Source organism: Eurosta solidaginis, chromosome 3 (genome assembly GCF_040869045.1).
Source record: "Eurosta solidaginis isolate ZX-2024a chromosome 3, ASM4086904v1, whole genome shotgun sequence".
In the NCBI taxonomy this organism is placed as follows: Eukaryota; Metazoa; Arthropoda; class Insecta; order Diptera; family Tephritidae; genus Eurosta; species Eurosta solidaginis.
The window spans coordinates 153471474-153488109 of record NC_090321.1 but is presented as its reverse complement, the minus strand read 5'-3'; the positions used below and the strand labels follow the sequence as shown (position 1 = coordinate 153488109).

Here is a 16636-nt window from a genome sequence, read left to right as displayed (position 1 = left end):
TGGCTGGGAGCAGCCGGCCGGTTCGGAAGCCTTCCGGTGTACCACGCGATGGTGCCTTTATATCTAGGGCGTCAGAAGTGTATGGCGTTGATTTCTTTCGCCGCTGCTGTCTTCCGCGTTTGGATGACTTGGTCGGGCCTCCTTGGAGTCCGATGTCGCGGTGCCGCAAGTTGTCTCGTTCGTTTCGACGTTTATTTGCTTTCGCCGTGCTTCTTTCATGCTGTAACAGCGGCCGGAAACTGCGCATCCCATGGTTGACCGTTGACGGTCTTGTTGTCTCCGTTTTACTATTTCTTTCTCCGCCTTTGCTCTCTCTCCTCCATTTCTTCCTCCTCCACCTGCTGCGCCCAGGACCTTGTCGGCCCCATTAGGTGGATTGACAACGTGTCATCGGACGGGTTGTCGTCGCCAATGGTTGTTGCATCATCGCGTTCAGAAAGACGCTCATCTAGATGGAGCGTGGTGTGGTGCTTTTGCTGGCACCGTTTGCAGCGATATTTACTTTTGCAGTTGTCAACGCGATGAAACGGAGATAAACAATTAGGGCAGTATTTATGTAGTAGGACAGCCCGTAACCTTTCTTCGGGCGACTTGCTTCTGTACTCAGCGCAGAGCCTCATACTATGATTTCTACCGCTCCCCTCTGACTTGGCCAATAGAGTTTCGAAACGGGTCATGATCTGAAAGAATATTGGTATCATTGATCATGCCCAAATTGAGGTTGGCGGAATGTTGTTTGGGTGGCTTAAGCCAAAAAAAAATATTATCTCTCATATATTTTCGCAAGAGAAAAAAAACATTTTATTGATATAAAAAATTAAAGGCCATAAGTAAATACTTATGCGCGCAAAGAAACGAAGAAAAAACGGATTTAGCACGCATCCATGCGATGTGGCTGGTGCTTTAGCGCCTTTAGTACATTTTATAATTTATTTTATGTCGGTAGATGTCGCCGAAGTAGTCCTAAAGATTTATTTTGATTTGTGGTGAGCTTTGTTTTCACAACAAGTGGCCTGCCACTACACGGAACGGTTCGAAACCTAGCTGAAAAGGTATTACAGAGTTGCACTTCCACCACTCAACATTATTTTTGACGTGTATTGTCGATAATGTTGAGATTCGTGGAATTAACTATTTTAAATCTCGACCAAATGAATGATTGGTCGAGATATGTAATACGCGACATGTGTGGCGTGTTGTGCTCGATATGTCGTGCGGCATGTAATGCGTGACGTGTAATGCGGCGTGTAGTGCATGACGTGTAGTGCGGCATGTAGTACGTGACGTGTAGTGCGCGAGATGCTTGCGCATGAGGCCTAACGTTTGTATTGCAATAATCATTGACAGTCAAGCATTAAATGTAGAGATTTTGACATCTGGTACGCTTTTCCATAGCGCAACGATACAAGGCGGCAGAATGGTGACATACCTACAAACATAAATACAAATTCCATGTACTTTGTTTTTGCAAATTCGATGGACAAATGTCAAAATCGTACTGCACCGGAAGTTGATGTATCAAATCAAATAAAAAAGTTTATAATCAGCTGTTCCATGCTGCCACCTTGTATCGTTGCGCCATGCGCTTTTCCATTTCCTTAATGAAAAAAAATTGCATTCATTTAAAACACGCGGTGAGTATGGAAGCTAGTAGATTAGTAATTGTAATAGGTAATATTAATTCATTTCTCTTTTTCTTTTCAGGATCCAGTGCTGTTGGAGGTGTCATGTTACAACATGCAATGAAACAAGCGGCTGAGCAATTATTTCGTGAACAACGCGTTGAGGCACAAAAACGTTTAAGGTGACTGGTGTCGTTTTCTCTAAACGCTGCCAAAATGAAGTCTAAGGGACAGTTGACGGAATACGAAGTGCTTAGCCGCAAATTGCTAACCGGGAAGGAGCCACAAACTCCACTACATTGTGGCCAAATCGCGTTTTTTGATATTTCTTGCGTTAATTGAAAAAGTTCAAAAAAAAGACTATCGGTGAAATTGTATCGCCGAAACAGGTGTATGAGACTTCTCCAACCAAAATAAAGAACTTCGGTATTTGGTTGCGTTATGATTCGCGTTCTGGTGCACACATCATGTACCGCGAGTATCGTGATTTGAAAGTTGGTGGTGCAGTTAAACAATGTTATCGTGATATGGGTGCTCGTCATCGTGCGCGAGCTCATTCAATTCAAATAATCAAGGTTGAGTCAATCCCAGCCAGTAAAAACACGTCGTGTGCACGTCAAACAATTCCACAACTCAACCATGAAGTTCCCATTGGTGCAAAGAAGTTCTTTCAAATTTATTGTATCAATCTGTTTTTGAAAATCGAATTCAGTAATATAATTATTTGGCTTAATCCATGGTAAAGGTTGAGCTTGTGACCTCTAATTAATGAAAATTTCTTGGCATGACAAATCTCACATCATTTGGATCAATGCAAAACCAGAAAACCAGGCATCACAACCGTTAAGAAATCAGCTTGAGTGTTTGCGTTCGCTTGCTACTTCCAGTATTTGGCCTTGATTTTACTCATATTTCCATTTCGTGTGCGCTTGCTTTTGGGTACATTAAAAAGTAAATTCTATTTATTATGGCAAGTATTAAGATGATGCCAAGAGTTTCGCGGCGTTTTGTTGCATTCGATTTCGATTGCACGGTCGTGGACGATAATACAGACACAGTTGTGCGCGATCTATTGCCCAAAGACAAATTGCCCAGCGAGACTATCATTCAAAAGGAAGGATGGCAGGAATACATGGGTGAGGTTTTCAAACGTTTGCATCAACAATGCTACTCGCCACAGTCGATACGCGAGAAACTTCGTGCCATACCGGAAGTACCTGGATTTGTGCGTTTACTTAAGCGTTTATACCAGTCGCCAGGGAAAAAAATACGATCTAATCATTGTCAGTGATTCCAATAGCGTTTTTGTAATGGAATGGTTAGAGGCACATGGACTGACAAATTGTTTTCAAAGTATTTTTACAAATCCATCACATTTTGACAACGATGGCTTGTTGCATGTGCGACCATATCACCATCAAACCGAATGCCAATTGAGCGCCGCCAACTTGTGCAAAGGCAAAATAATGGAACATTTCGTTGCCAAACGAAATTTACGTGACTACCCATTACGAGTGTATTATTTATGTGGGCGATGGTCACAATGACCTATGTCCTGTGCTCAAACTGCGAGAGGGTGATATAGCCTGTCCGCGCCAAGATTTCGCATTGGACAAAAAGATAACAGCGCACAGACATAAGATGGATTTGCGTGCGGACATTGTAGTATAGAAGAATGGATTTGAGTTGTTGAAACAACTGGCGGAACGTGATATAACATTGGCCGATGCAGATGCAGCAAAGTCAACAGCGGCAAAACCAAAAAAAATTAAATTGTTAATTGGCGGCATTAAACTAGTTGTAAAATGCAAATTTTAGATTTTATGCTTATCGAATTAAATTGGTAATCTCACTGCTTATGGATGTTATCATATTCATGATGTACTAGAAATTCTATCTGATATTGTATTGTGCTTAATAGGCTCAATGGGGGTTGTGTGAATGCAACTGGATATGTTCTTCAAATAGTTGTAAACTATATTTGTTGGTAAATATTTAAATGTGCAAACGGGAAGTGTTAGGTGCGAGCGTAAATTAAAATTGTTATATGTTTGTAAACATGGTGTCACGTAATAAATATGTATTTATGAAAGTGTTGTAAATTGTGCTTAAACAACAAAGATAGCTTTGGAACATCACATTTTAGCAAAGCATGTACCCAAATCAGAATATAAGTTTACATGTTCTGAGTGTAATAAAGTATTTCCTACAAATTATGCACTTACTACACATCAAAGAAAAAGTCACGATACAAATAAAATTGTAATTTGTGACAAACGTGGTAAACGAATGTATCTCAATTATATAAAGAAACATCGTTTCTTAGAACATTCCGAGGATCCACGTCCGACTCCGGAACCACAACAATGTCAGATTTGTGGAGCTTGGCTGCGACATATGTCAGGTCTTAAACAGCATACTAAAAAGGATACACGAGGATACGGGTGTTGAGCATCGGTATCAGATTTGTAACAGAGTTTCAACAACGGCAAGAGCACTAAACGTCGCACTCACTATTACGGCCCATACATGACACAAAAACCTTGCGCAAATATAAAACGACGAAATTTGTGCAAATGAAAATTTTTACATACACGGCTCAAAAACACTGCGCAATATTCATTTTTAAAGTAGCACAACAAATGAAACATGTATTTTAATTGTATAAAAAAGGCATTAATTTTATAACAATTCACTATTTATTTTCCACAGTGCTCGTAATTCACGGTATTAGTCGAAAAACTCGCACAGAAGCATTTATTTTCCATTGTATTTATAAAATATATATTTTAATTGCAAGACCAGCTCAAATCATTGCAGCACTGCGCAATATTCATTTTTCAACTACCGCAACAAATGAAACATGTGTTCTAATTGAATGAAAAATTATTATTTATCATTGAATTTGTGTGAATTCCTGTTACAAGCTAGAGATGGTCCTTGCGCCTTCTATATTAACATTTATAAGCAATAATTACTGATGTTATATTATCAGGAACCACAGGTAAACTGTGTAAGATTCACCACACACGAAGAAAAAAGCATGTGCAATATTTGCAGACATGCGTAAATATCAAAATCGTTTTGATTTTAGCGCAGTTTTCTGCGCAAATAGCGCAACCAGTGCACACACCGGGCAAATCCTTGTGCAAATTGGTAATTGGCACAAGGATACTTGAGCCGTGTAATTGGCGTATATGTTTACGAAGGCGAACGGAAATTCAAATGTACAATGTGTGAAAAGGTGTTCAAAAGGCCACAAGACCTAAGCGGCTAATATGTATAAGCATAGACAGCGACGTCATCGTGCTGAGCATGAAGCAGATAAGAAAAAAAAAACGAGACATCTAAAAAATATTTTGGGACAACCGAGGAGTCGAGTAGAGGATGTGGTGTCGAAAGAAATTCTGCCTATTGCCTTGAACTCATAATTCCGTCTAGGTACGTGTATGTATTTTTTTTTTTTATAGTATGAAGTTTTAAATTTGTTCTAATTATTTCAAACTTTACCTTTGATTTCGTAGGAGGTGTTAAGCTTCCACACGGAAGATGACTTGACCATGAGAAAAGGTGAAATATTGCTCATCAATGATGTCATACAAAAGCACACGACTGGCGGTGGTAAATTGAGCCAATTCAAGAGGATTGGGACTTCTTACAACTTCACGTTGCACTGTACTTTCATAGCGATGTGAGCTTTTAAAATGCGGTGCCCATTTCGGTATTAGATCGGTGTTTTATTAATGTATGTATGTATGTATACAAGTGAAAAATCTTCCTATCCCTCCATTGCCATACCTACCTGTCAAATAATAGCTGACAGGGAGAACGGCTGTCACGTATGGCCAGGGAAGTGAAGAAAGGTCGGTTTTTTTTCGCGGTTATTAAATTGAAGTGCCATAAATGGAACATTTATGTTTGAACTCAGCCTTTCTTTTAAATGTGTATACAGAAAATCAGACTACATATTAATATTCATTTTTAAAAATCAAGTTAATTGATTAATTATGCAAACATGTTAAAATATGCAACTAATACAATATACCAGTCGTCTAAAAAATGATTGAAAAGGACTATTGAGCAAATGATTTAAGTACTCGAACAGCGATTGAAGAGGTGATCGAGGCTGTTTGCTGTTGTAAACGTTTTTATCAAACATTCGCCACTTGTATGTATTCACAATTTTGAAAATCCCTCACACCAGAAAAAAGGATGTGGACTTCGGATATTAGTTTCTCCTGTAAATAAAGGAAACCGCATGCGCTTTATGCAACATTAATTGGGTAATTTTTTTGAAATGAAAGATACAAAGCCACTCGCTTCATTAAGCGAACCTCTGTTAGCAACCCCAAGCAATTATTACGCTTTTACAAACATAGTTAAAATGGATAGCAGCCGTTTCCTCCTTAACCATTAGGGCAATCAAGATAAACTGCATGCAACTACTCATATGTAGATGTTGTACCTAATCAAGCAAAGCCTATTATCCTTTATTGCAAATGCAGCAAAAAATTAAATCTTTATTATTTATGGTGTTCTTCTATTTTCGTAAATTATTGCAAATAATTAATTTTTGATTGTCATTTGTTACATGGACAGTAAAATCCGACCATCAATTTGGAACCATTTAAAATTACTTATTAGGGATTCAATAACAATAAAGCTGTTATGGCAAACTGAATATTGTTTGCCAAGCATATTATGGAATCATATTTGAACCAAATGTGGTTACTTTGGGTGGGCAACAATTTTTAACCGTTTTTCATTCAGCTTTCTGAATCTGACCTGATTTTGTATGAGATGTGAAGAAACATATGATAATCGTATCCGAAAATCCTTCATAAATTTTAACCAAAACGGTGAAAATATGTTCACGAATATGATCTGAAACAGACTGTGAAAAGCAGTCAAAGATTCCTTCCAAACGATTGAAATTCATTTTCCTGGTCCTTATATAATGAAATGGTATGAATAAATTTCTTTGCGATTCCTTGCGATATTAAACTGTTTTCGAAAAATTGCGTGGTGGCAGCGGCGCACCCACGCAATCGTTGGAAAAGGTATTTTGTGGCAGACAGTATAGCTGAGTTAGGGTTCTGTTGGCCTCGTTCTGGGGAACGAGAGCTGGGTTATTGGTTTGTTGGCCTCGTTCGGGGTGAACGAGAGCTGGATTATTTGTGTGTTGGCCTCGTTCGGGGTGAACGAGAGGTGGGTTATTTGGGATAAAGGAGTGTGGACTATTAAAGTTCATTTTCGTTGTCGTTGGGCGGAAGTAGTACCAGCTTAGCGATTGGTCTGCTAATTTGTCCCTTAATTGTATTGACGTCAACAACACGTACACTGTTATCGGAACCTGGATGTGTGTTGACGATTCTCCCCATTCTCCACTCGTTTGGTTGCAGGTTATCCTCTTTTATGACGACTAGGTCCCCGGGTTTTAAGTTGGATTGTGGATGTTTCCATTTATACCTTTTCTGGATCTCGGTGATATATTCCTATTTCCATCTTTTGCAAAAGGTTTGATGAAGGGCTTTCATCTTTTGCCATCGGTTTACAATTGCGGCAGGGTTTTCACCACAATCGAGTTCAGGTGGAGCTAAAAGATGACCACCTACGAGAAAATGACCTGGAGTAAGCGGCTCAAGGTCGGAAGGGTCGTTGGATGAGGGACTTAGAGGTCTCGAGTTGAGGCAGGCCTCAATTTGACATAAGAGGGTTGTAAACTCTTCGAACGTATATTTATGATCGGAACCGATCTTTTTAAGGTGGGTCTTAAAACTAAAACTAAAACTAAAAAGCGGGGGTAGCTTCCCACAAACCTCCCATGTGAGGAGCGCTTGGCGGTATAAAATGTCATTCTAAAATGTGATGGCTGTATTTATTCAATGTTCCGTCCCTTGATTCACGCAGAAATGCCTTAAACTCGGATCGTAACGATCGCGAAGCTCCGACAAAGTTAGTACCATTGTCGGAGTAAACGTTTTTCGGACAGCCTCGCCTGGATACAAATCTGGCGAAGGCAACTAGGAAGGACCCGGTACTAAGGTCGTTTGTCGCTTCTAGATGGATGGCTTTCGTCGAAAGCCAGCCAAACAGGCAAACGTATCCTTTTGAAATTCGACTTTTCGACTTTCGTTATGGGACATGTCTTTGGATGCCCCAGTCCGCCCCCCAGTTCGAATGATGCCTTCTTCATCTATATATGGGTTCAGGGGTAAAATCTCACTCTTCCCATTTATTAGTTTTCCTGACTTCAAATTTGCGTACTCTTCTTGATAATGTTGCCTCTGGCATATTGTTATCAATCTTCGTGTTGTTTTTTCTATTTCGTCAGGAGCTATCGAACGAGAATCCCTTTTAAAGGAGGCTTTGGTTGTTGGGTGCGTATTCTGGAAAAACCGAAGAATATAGGATATAAGCCGTAAAGCCCTTGGTAAATCGGAAAACCTATCCAGAATATCAAAGTTATTCTTGACCGAAGTTGTATGAACTTTCACCCTCTTTTCCTCCATATTCATATTGTAATCTTCTTCTTGTGTTGGCCAATTTTCGTCGTCTTCTTGTAACCAAGGAGGTCCCTGCCACCACAAAGAATTGTCAATTAGATCCGAAGCAAGGGGCCTCTGCTCGCCAAATCTGCAGGGTTTGACGCGGAGTCTACGTGCCGCCATACTTTGTCTCCAACTTTGTCGATGATTTTCGTTATTCGATGTGCCACAAACGTTGACCACGGACATGGTGGCTTTCGGATCCATGCCAGTACTATCGTCGAATCTGTCCAAAGGGTTACTTTAATATTGGAAAGTTGCATATTTTCTATGGCTGACTCTATGATTTCTGTAAGTAGGACTGCGCCGCAGAGTTCCAGTCGTGGCAATGATATAGTTTTGACCGGGGCTACTCTCGTCTTGGCCATCAACAAGTTGGTGAAGACTTGATCCTTCGTTTGTACCCTCAGGAAGACAGTGGCGGCATATGCTTTTTCCGAGGCATCGCTGAATCCCTGTATTTCGAGATTGTCCTTCAACGTGTAGTGAACCCATCGCGGTATGCATATATCGTTGATCTTTTCGTAGTCCGTCATGAATGATTGCCATCGATGTAGAGCAGTTTCAGACACATCTTCATCCCAGCCTGTCCCTTCCAACCAAATATTTTGCATTATTATTTTGGCTACAATTACGACTGGTGCTAGCCAGCCAAGAAGGTCGAAAAGTTTTGCGATCGCAGAAAGTATTGACCTTTTTGTTACGGCATGGTTATTGTCAAAGGGTTTCTTTCCTAAAGGGTAAGGAGACTACGTATTTGCCATCGTTGTTCCGAACTGTTGTGGATTTGTATAGCTCCTCGCAGTAAGTATCATCGTTATTGATGCTCCTCTTCTTTGGAATTTCCTCTATCTCCCAGAAAGCCGCCAGTTGTTTGTCTAAAGTGACCTCGTTGAAATATGAAACTAGGGTTTTATTTGTATCAACCGCATCTGTACGGCCTGTCAAAATCCAGCCGAACACCGTTTCCTGTGCTATTAATGTGTTTAGCACATCTTTCCTAATGCCGCCTAATATAATTTGGGGGTATATGTCTCCGCCCAGAATTAGATCGACTGGCTCATTGACAAAGAATCGTTTGTCAGCCAGTACTAAGTCAAGGAATGCTTGCCTAGTCATTGCTTTTATTTGGCAAGTTGGAAGATTCCCTGTCAATTGTGGTAAAACCAGCATGATCGTATTGATCTTGATTAACGGGTCGGTTGGTGACCGCAGTTGTATGTTGCACGCTTCTTTTACTTGTGCAGACATTGTATTATTGATGCCCGAAACTTGGGCATGCAGGTGTTTGGATGGCACATTAATTCTGCGCTTTAGTTTCTCGGTAATGAATGAACATTCAGATCCCGAGTCTATTAGGGCTCTCGCCGAATAGTCAACACCATTAAAATGAATATTAACCTGAGCTGTCCCTAGTAATACCCCTTTATTTGTATTAGCAAAACATGAGTTCACATTATTAATCGGAGCATTTTCTCTTTCAGCATTGCGTCATATTTGAGCTTCCCGTGAGGTAGATGCTCCGAAAGTGTCAGAAGTATTTGTTGGTTTTGGCTGATTCGAAATATGAAGCAGCGTATGATGTCTTAAATGACATGTGGCACAGTTCATTTGACTGGTGCACTTTGTTACCGAATGGCCAGCAGAAAGGCAGTTTATACATCCACGGCTGCTCTTAATTTGTTCAAACCGTTTATTGGGTGTTAAACGTAAGAACTTTTCACACTTTGTAATTCGATGTGCAGGACTTTTGCACTTTTTACACGTAGGTTTGGCTACACTTGCACTTGCCTGGTAGGACCCTTATCGTTTCGACGATGTATCTACCGAGGAACGAGAAGCATGTGCCTTAGAGGGTTTTGAAACCGTATCCCCTCTTATATCTACGACAGTTTCCAACGTTTGGAATCTGCTGGATAAGAATTTATCCATGTCTGCCCATTTTGAAATTTCTGTTTTATTTTCTATGGTTTGTTCCCATAGAGCCAGTGTGGTTTCTGGCAGTTTTGTGGAGCACAAATACGTTAGAATTGCATCCCGGTTTGATATGTCAATCTTGTGACATTGAAGCGCTAAGATACAATTGTTTATTTCACGTTGCAGTTTTTTAATGGTGCTACCGCATTCACTCTCAACTGCTTTTAAACTAAAAAGAATTTTTAATTGGGCATTGACCAAGATACGTTTGTTTTCGTATCGGTCACATAAATTTTTCCACGCTGTATCGAAACCGTCTGTCGTTAAGGAACACCGTTCCACTATTTCTTTGGCGTCCCCTTGGGTTTTTTGCCTTAAATAGTATAGTTTTTGTACTGCATGGAGTTTACTATTATTAATATATATAGCAGTGAACATGTCCCTAAAGGACGGCCATGAAATATAGTCACCTTTGAAAATATCTGTATCACACGCTGGCAGGCGCACATGATATTCCATATTATCTGAGACATCTACTTTCTTATCTTTCTTTTCAAAATTTTCCAAAAGCTCAGCTATTGCCGCCTGACATTTTAGGAAGCTGAAATAGCACATTTTATGCTTCTTTTTGATAGCCGATAAGTCCTTTGACTCAAGCTCTGATGAACCTAAGAGCTTTTCGTATGTCACCCTCGTAGCTTCCCACAGAGTTTTTAACTCATCCCTTTGGTATATTAGGGAGTGTTTACTGTGTTGTGAAGGTGAAATGTCGTTGAAGTCATTTTCATACTCCGTCACTGCATCTGCTTGGCGTGTATAGGTCTCCATTGTGGATAAAAATAAAAACCCAAAAGTTTATACAGAAATTGCCTTTGCAGAGAGTAGTGAGTGAAAATGTCGCCAAAGGACAGAACTTGGAAGTGATAATGTGACAAGTGAAAAGATTTGGTGTATGCGTATGTATATATAAATTTGCCAATAAGCAAGAAGAACAGTGAATATTCTAATTATGTAAGCCGATAAGTTATGGCTAAAGTGGAAAAAAGGACTGTATTGAGGCTTGTGTGCTAAGTGGGATAAGTACAATTTCGTGGTGGCAACGGCGCGCACCCACGTAAATGTTAAAGAATGTGCTAATGCAGATTTGCTAATGACTTGTCTAAGCCAATAAGTACTGGCTAGTGCAAAAGTTGTGTCAGTGAAAATAAAAATATATGAACGCTTGTTATGGACTTTTGGTAATTTAACCAAGGACTGTGAACTTTTGTATCACAAAAATTAGATCAGTAAAAACTGATTTGTGTATTGTCGCAAATGAGAATAATAATTCTTCAATTTTTCAAATAATTGTGCAAGGAATAAGGCTGGTTGGCCACCCAAACAACAACAACAATATGTGTGTATGAAACTAAGTGCACTTTGTGATAAAGCAACAAACCAAATTTCAAACGTACTGCCGGTGTAAATAGGCGCAAGTGATTTTTGTGTGGAAAAAAAAATTTTGCTAGATTGACTTGTGCTCGTCAATTAAAAATTACAGATTTTCTCCGATACGCTTACCAAATCAAAAATTAATAATGTGACAAAAATTTTTTTGAAAATGAAAATTATGCAAAAGTGAAAGTTGAAAATTGGCGCTAAGCGGTGTTGAGGTTATGTTAACCTTTTAGAGCAGTGTTGTGCTACCTTGAGCTGTGTCCGGAAAATCTTACTGCTGATGGGGGATTCTTCCGGATAGTCACAAGGCGTGTTGCACAAACTTTAAATTACTGCGTTAAGCGCTTTTTCCTATTTTTGCACAAAATAAGACTTCTCACTTCACGAACAAAAATCACTTGCACTGTTTAATATAAAGAGTCACTTTGTAATTTGTGTGGTATTTAATATATAAATCACTATTTAATAATAAGCACTATTTATTTTTATAAAATATTTTTATTTAACCGCTCCTAAAAGTATGTTACAAAACGTTTTAAAATATTTCAACCGAATGAAAATTTTTGAAAGACAATATTTTACAATTGAAAAATAAAAATTAACAAGAACAAAAAAAAATTCAATTTATTTAAAGTAGGTACATTTAAAGTTGAATATAAATATAACCCTACAATACTTCCCCTTCCGGAGATTTAATGTTAAATAAATTAAAAGTAACTTTCTTTTTTGTTTTTGTGTTAGGTATCTGTATTTTATCAATCATTGCTGGTTTTAAACGATCAATAGGAATAGATTTAATTTCATTGTTTATTTCAATTTTAAAGTTTTTAATATCTTTTTCAATAACTCTATAAGGACCTTCATACGGATGTTGCAAGGAATGTTTGTTTATTACACGTACAAAAAAAAATGACAATCTTTTAAATCTTTTGGAACGAAAATACCACTAGAATTTTGATGATGTTCCAAATTTGATTTAAAATTTTTAAAATGTTCACGCAAACTACTTAAAACATCCGTTGAAGTTATATTCTCTGTAGTTGAAACAAATAATTCACCAGGTAATCTTAAATTTTGTCCATAAACCATTTCAGCCGGCGTTGCTGAAATATCTTCTTTAAAAATCGATCGCAAACCCATAAGTACTATTGGTAACTCTTCATACCAATCTCGGGATCCATTCCTAGCCATTATTGAAGATTTAAGCTGTCTATGAAAACGTTCTATCATTCCATTAGCTTAGGGATGATAAGGAGAAGTTGTTATTTGATGACTTCCAAGAATTTTCGTTAATTCTGAAAACAAGTTTGAAGTAAATTGAGATCCCTGATCTGTTGTTATTTCTAATGGAACTCCAAAACGTGAAATATATTCTTTAAAAAATTTATTTACAACCGTAACTGCAGAAATATCTCTTAGTGCGAATGCCTCTGGCCAACGTGTAAATCTATCAATTATAGTTAATATGTAACGATATCCTTTTGAAACAGGTAAGGGTCCAACAATATCTAAGTGAATGTGTTCAAATCTAGATTTTGGAATTGGAATTTTCATAACTGGAGATTTTGTATGACGATGTACTTTCGATTTTTTACAACTTATACATTCTTTAGACCAAGTATTAATATATTTATTCATTTTAGGCCAAAAATATTTCTTAACTATCAAACGACGTGTAGCTCTACTACCAGGATGTGAAATCCCATGTAACATATCAAATATTATTTTTCTTAAATTGTTTGGAATGAAAGGCCTAGGATTTTCTCCTGACACTTCGCACCATATATTAAAGTTAAGAACAGGAATTTTTATTAGTTTCAAATTTAAAAATGTTTGCTCTGACGTAAGTTTGCTTAATTCACTGTCTTGTTGTTGTTCACTTTGTAAAATTTTTAAATTAATGTCCGAATTATTAATCGCTTCTACTTCAAACGCACGAGATAATGTATCAGCTACAACATTTTCTTGTCCTTTAATATACCTAATGTCATTTGTAAACTGAGCAATGAATTCCATATGTCTAGTCTGTCTTGGACTGCGTTCTGTTTTTGAATTTAAAGCAAATACAAGAGGCTTGTGATCTGTGAAAACTGTAAATTCACGTCCTTCTAGAAGGTAACGAAAATGTTTAATGTTCAAATAAATAGCTAAAAGTTCCCTATCAAATGGACTATATTTAATTTCGGATGGAGACAATTTCTTTGAAAAGAATGCAAGTGGTTCTGACTTATTATTAAACGTTTGATGTATGACACCACCTATTGCCGTATTGGATGCATCTACATTTAAAGAAAGTTTTGCATCTTTGTTAAAATGATTTAACAATATCGCAGATGCAAACTTTTCTTTAATGCATTCGAAAGCTTTATTAGATGTATCATCCCAAATTAAAATCTTGTCTCGCTTCTTATTTGTTCTATTAATTAAATCATAGATAACTGTCGTAAACTCTGCTAATTTTGGTATATATCGATGGTAATAATTAACCATACCAATAAATTTTTGTGCCTGCTTAATAGATTTTGGACGATCAAAATTTCGAATGGCTAAAACTTTTTCTTCTGAGGGTCTAATTCCCGTTTCAGAAATATTATGTCCTAAAAAGTCAACATTTGTTACGCCAAAAGTACATTTACTTGGTTTTATATTTAAACCGTACTCCGTTAGACGCTGAAATAGTATGCGAAGATCTTTGAAATGTTGTTCCTCATTTTCGCTTGCCACTAAGAGATCATCAATATATGTAAAAACAAAGTCTAAATCATTAACTACTTCATTAATAAATCGTTGAAAAGTTTGCGCGGAGTTCCTAAGCCCGAAAGGCATTCGTACAAATTCAAACATGCCAAAAGGCGTAGTGATTGCAGTTTTATAGATATCCTCTTCTGCCATTGGAATTTGGTGATAAGCTCTTACCAAATCTAATTTTGAAAATATTTTCTTATTTCTTAGATTCATGTTGAAGTCATGAACATGGGGCAAAGGATAACGATCAGGAACTGTTACGACATTTAATCTTCTAAAATCTCCACAAGGACGCCAGTCATTTAACTCCTTCTTGGGTACAAGATGTAAAGGAGATGCTACTGCTGAATTAGAAGGTCTACATATCGCTTCCCAAGGCAGTCGGTTCTATGTACCGGAGCGACTCGGGATTTTTCCCGACCAAGGACTGTCATTTCAGTGTGACCCCATTTAATTTGTTTCGTCCCTCCCACAAATTGTCATCCTCCCAGCAGCTCCTTGCAGCAGGACTGCTACATATTCTCTTACTCCGGGAAGGTATCGAACCCAATCCGGGTCCGTCTCCTGACCCGCTTGTTATGGACTTTAGGTAATTTAACCAAGGACTGTGAACTTTTGTATCACAAAAATTAGATCAGTAAAAACTGATTTGTGTATTGTCGCAAATGAGAATAATAATTCTTCAATTTTTCAAATAATTGTGCAAGGAATAAGGCTGGTTGGCCACCCAAACAACAACAACAATATGTGTGTATGAAACTAAGTGCACTTTGTGATAAAGCAACAAACCAAATTTCAAACGTACTGCCGGTGTAAATAGGCGCAAGTGATTTTTGTGTGGAAAAAAAAATTTTGCTAGATTGACTTGTGCTCGTCAATTAAAAATTACAGATTTTCTCCGATACGCTTACCAAATCAAAAATTAATAATGTGACAAAAATTTTTTTGAAAATGAAAATTATGCAAAAGTGAAAGTTGAAAATTGGCGCTAAGCGGTGTTGAGGTTATGTTAACCTTTTAGAGCAGTGTTGTGCTACCTTGAGCTGTGTCCGGAAAATCTTACTGCTGATGGGGGATTCTTCCGGATAGTCACAAGGCGTGTTGCACAAACTTTAAATTACTGCGTTAAGCGCTTTTTCCTATTTTTGCACAAAATAAGACTTCTCACTTCACGAACAAAAATCACTTGCACTGTTTAATATAAAGAGTCACTTTGTAATTTGTGTGGTATTTAATATATAAATCACTATTTAATAATAAGCACTATTTATTTTTATAAAATATTTTTATTTAACCGCTCCTAAAAGTATGTTACAAAACGTTTTAAAATATTTCAACCGAATGAAAATTTTTGAAAGACAATATTTTACAATTGAAAAATAAAAATTAAAAAGAACAAAAAAAATTCAATTTATTTAAAGTAGGTACATTTAAAGTTGAATATAAATATAACCCTACAATACTTCTCCTTCCGGAGATTTAATGTTAAATAAATTAAAAGTAACTTTCTTTTTTGTTTTTGTGTTAGGTATCTGTATTTTATCAATCATTGCTGGTTTTAAACGATCAATAGGAATAGATTTAATTTCATTGTTTATTTCAATTTTAAAGTTTTTAATATCTTTTTCAATAACTCTATAAGGACCTTCATACGGATGTTGCAAGGAATGTTTGTTTATTACACGTACAAAAACAAAATGACAATCTTTTAAATCTTTTGGAACAAAAATACCACTAGAATTTTGATGATGTTCCAAATTTGATTTAAAATTTTTAAAATGTTCACGCAAACTACTTAAAACATCCGTTGAAGTTATATTCTCTGTAGTTGAAACAAATAGTTCACCAGGTAATCTTAAATTTTGTCCATAAACCATTTCAGCCGGTGTTGCTGAAATATCTTCTTTAAAAATCGATCGCAAACCCATAAGTACTATTGGTAACTCTTCATACCAATCTCGGGATCCATTCCTAGCCATTATTGAAGATTTAAGCTGTCTATGAAAACGTTCTATCATTCCATTAGCTTAGGGATGATAAGGAGAAGTTGTTATTTGATGACTTCCAAGAAGTTTCGTTAATTCTGAAAACAAGTTTGAAGTAAATTGAGATCCCTGATCTGTTGTTATTTCTAATGGAACTCCAAAACGTGAAATATATTCTTTAAAAAATTTATTTACAACCGTAACTGCAGAAATATCTCTTAGTGCGAATGCCTCTGGCCAACGTGTAAATCTATCAATTATAGTTAATATGTAACGATATCCTTTTGAAACAGGTAAGGGTCCAACAATATCTAAGTGAATGTGTTCAAATCTAGATTTTGGAATTGGAATTTTCATAACTGGAGATTTTGTATGACGATGT

At 37.3% G+C, this 16636-nt stretch overlaps 1 protein-coding gene and 1 pseudogene across 11 annotated transcripts in view; one reads left to right on the top strand and one right to left on the bottom strand.

The window, feature by feature from the left end:
• LOC137244379 (probable phosphatase phospho2) overlaps positions 1–3483 on the top strand; it is a 53391-nt pseudogene extending 49908 nt beyond the window's left edge.
• Positions 1–16636, bottom strand: part of LOC137244380 (uncharacterized) — a 469574-nt gene that overhangs the window by 387043 nt on the left and 65895 nt on the right. The window contains exon 5 of one of the 11 annotated variants that reach the window (XM_067773316.1): positions 644–680. The exons of the other annotated variants lie outside the window; for them this stretch is intronic. The gene's annotated coding sequence lies outside the window, so the exon portion shown is untranslated. Of the gene's footprint in view, positions 1–643; positions 681–16636 lie in introns of those variants that run through there. 11 annotated transcript variants of the gene reach the window in all.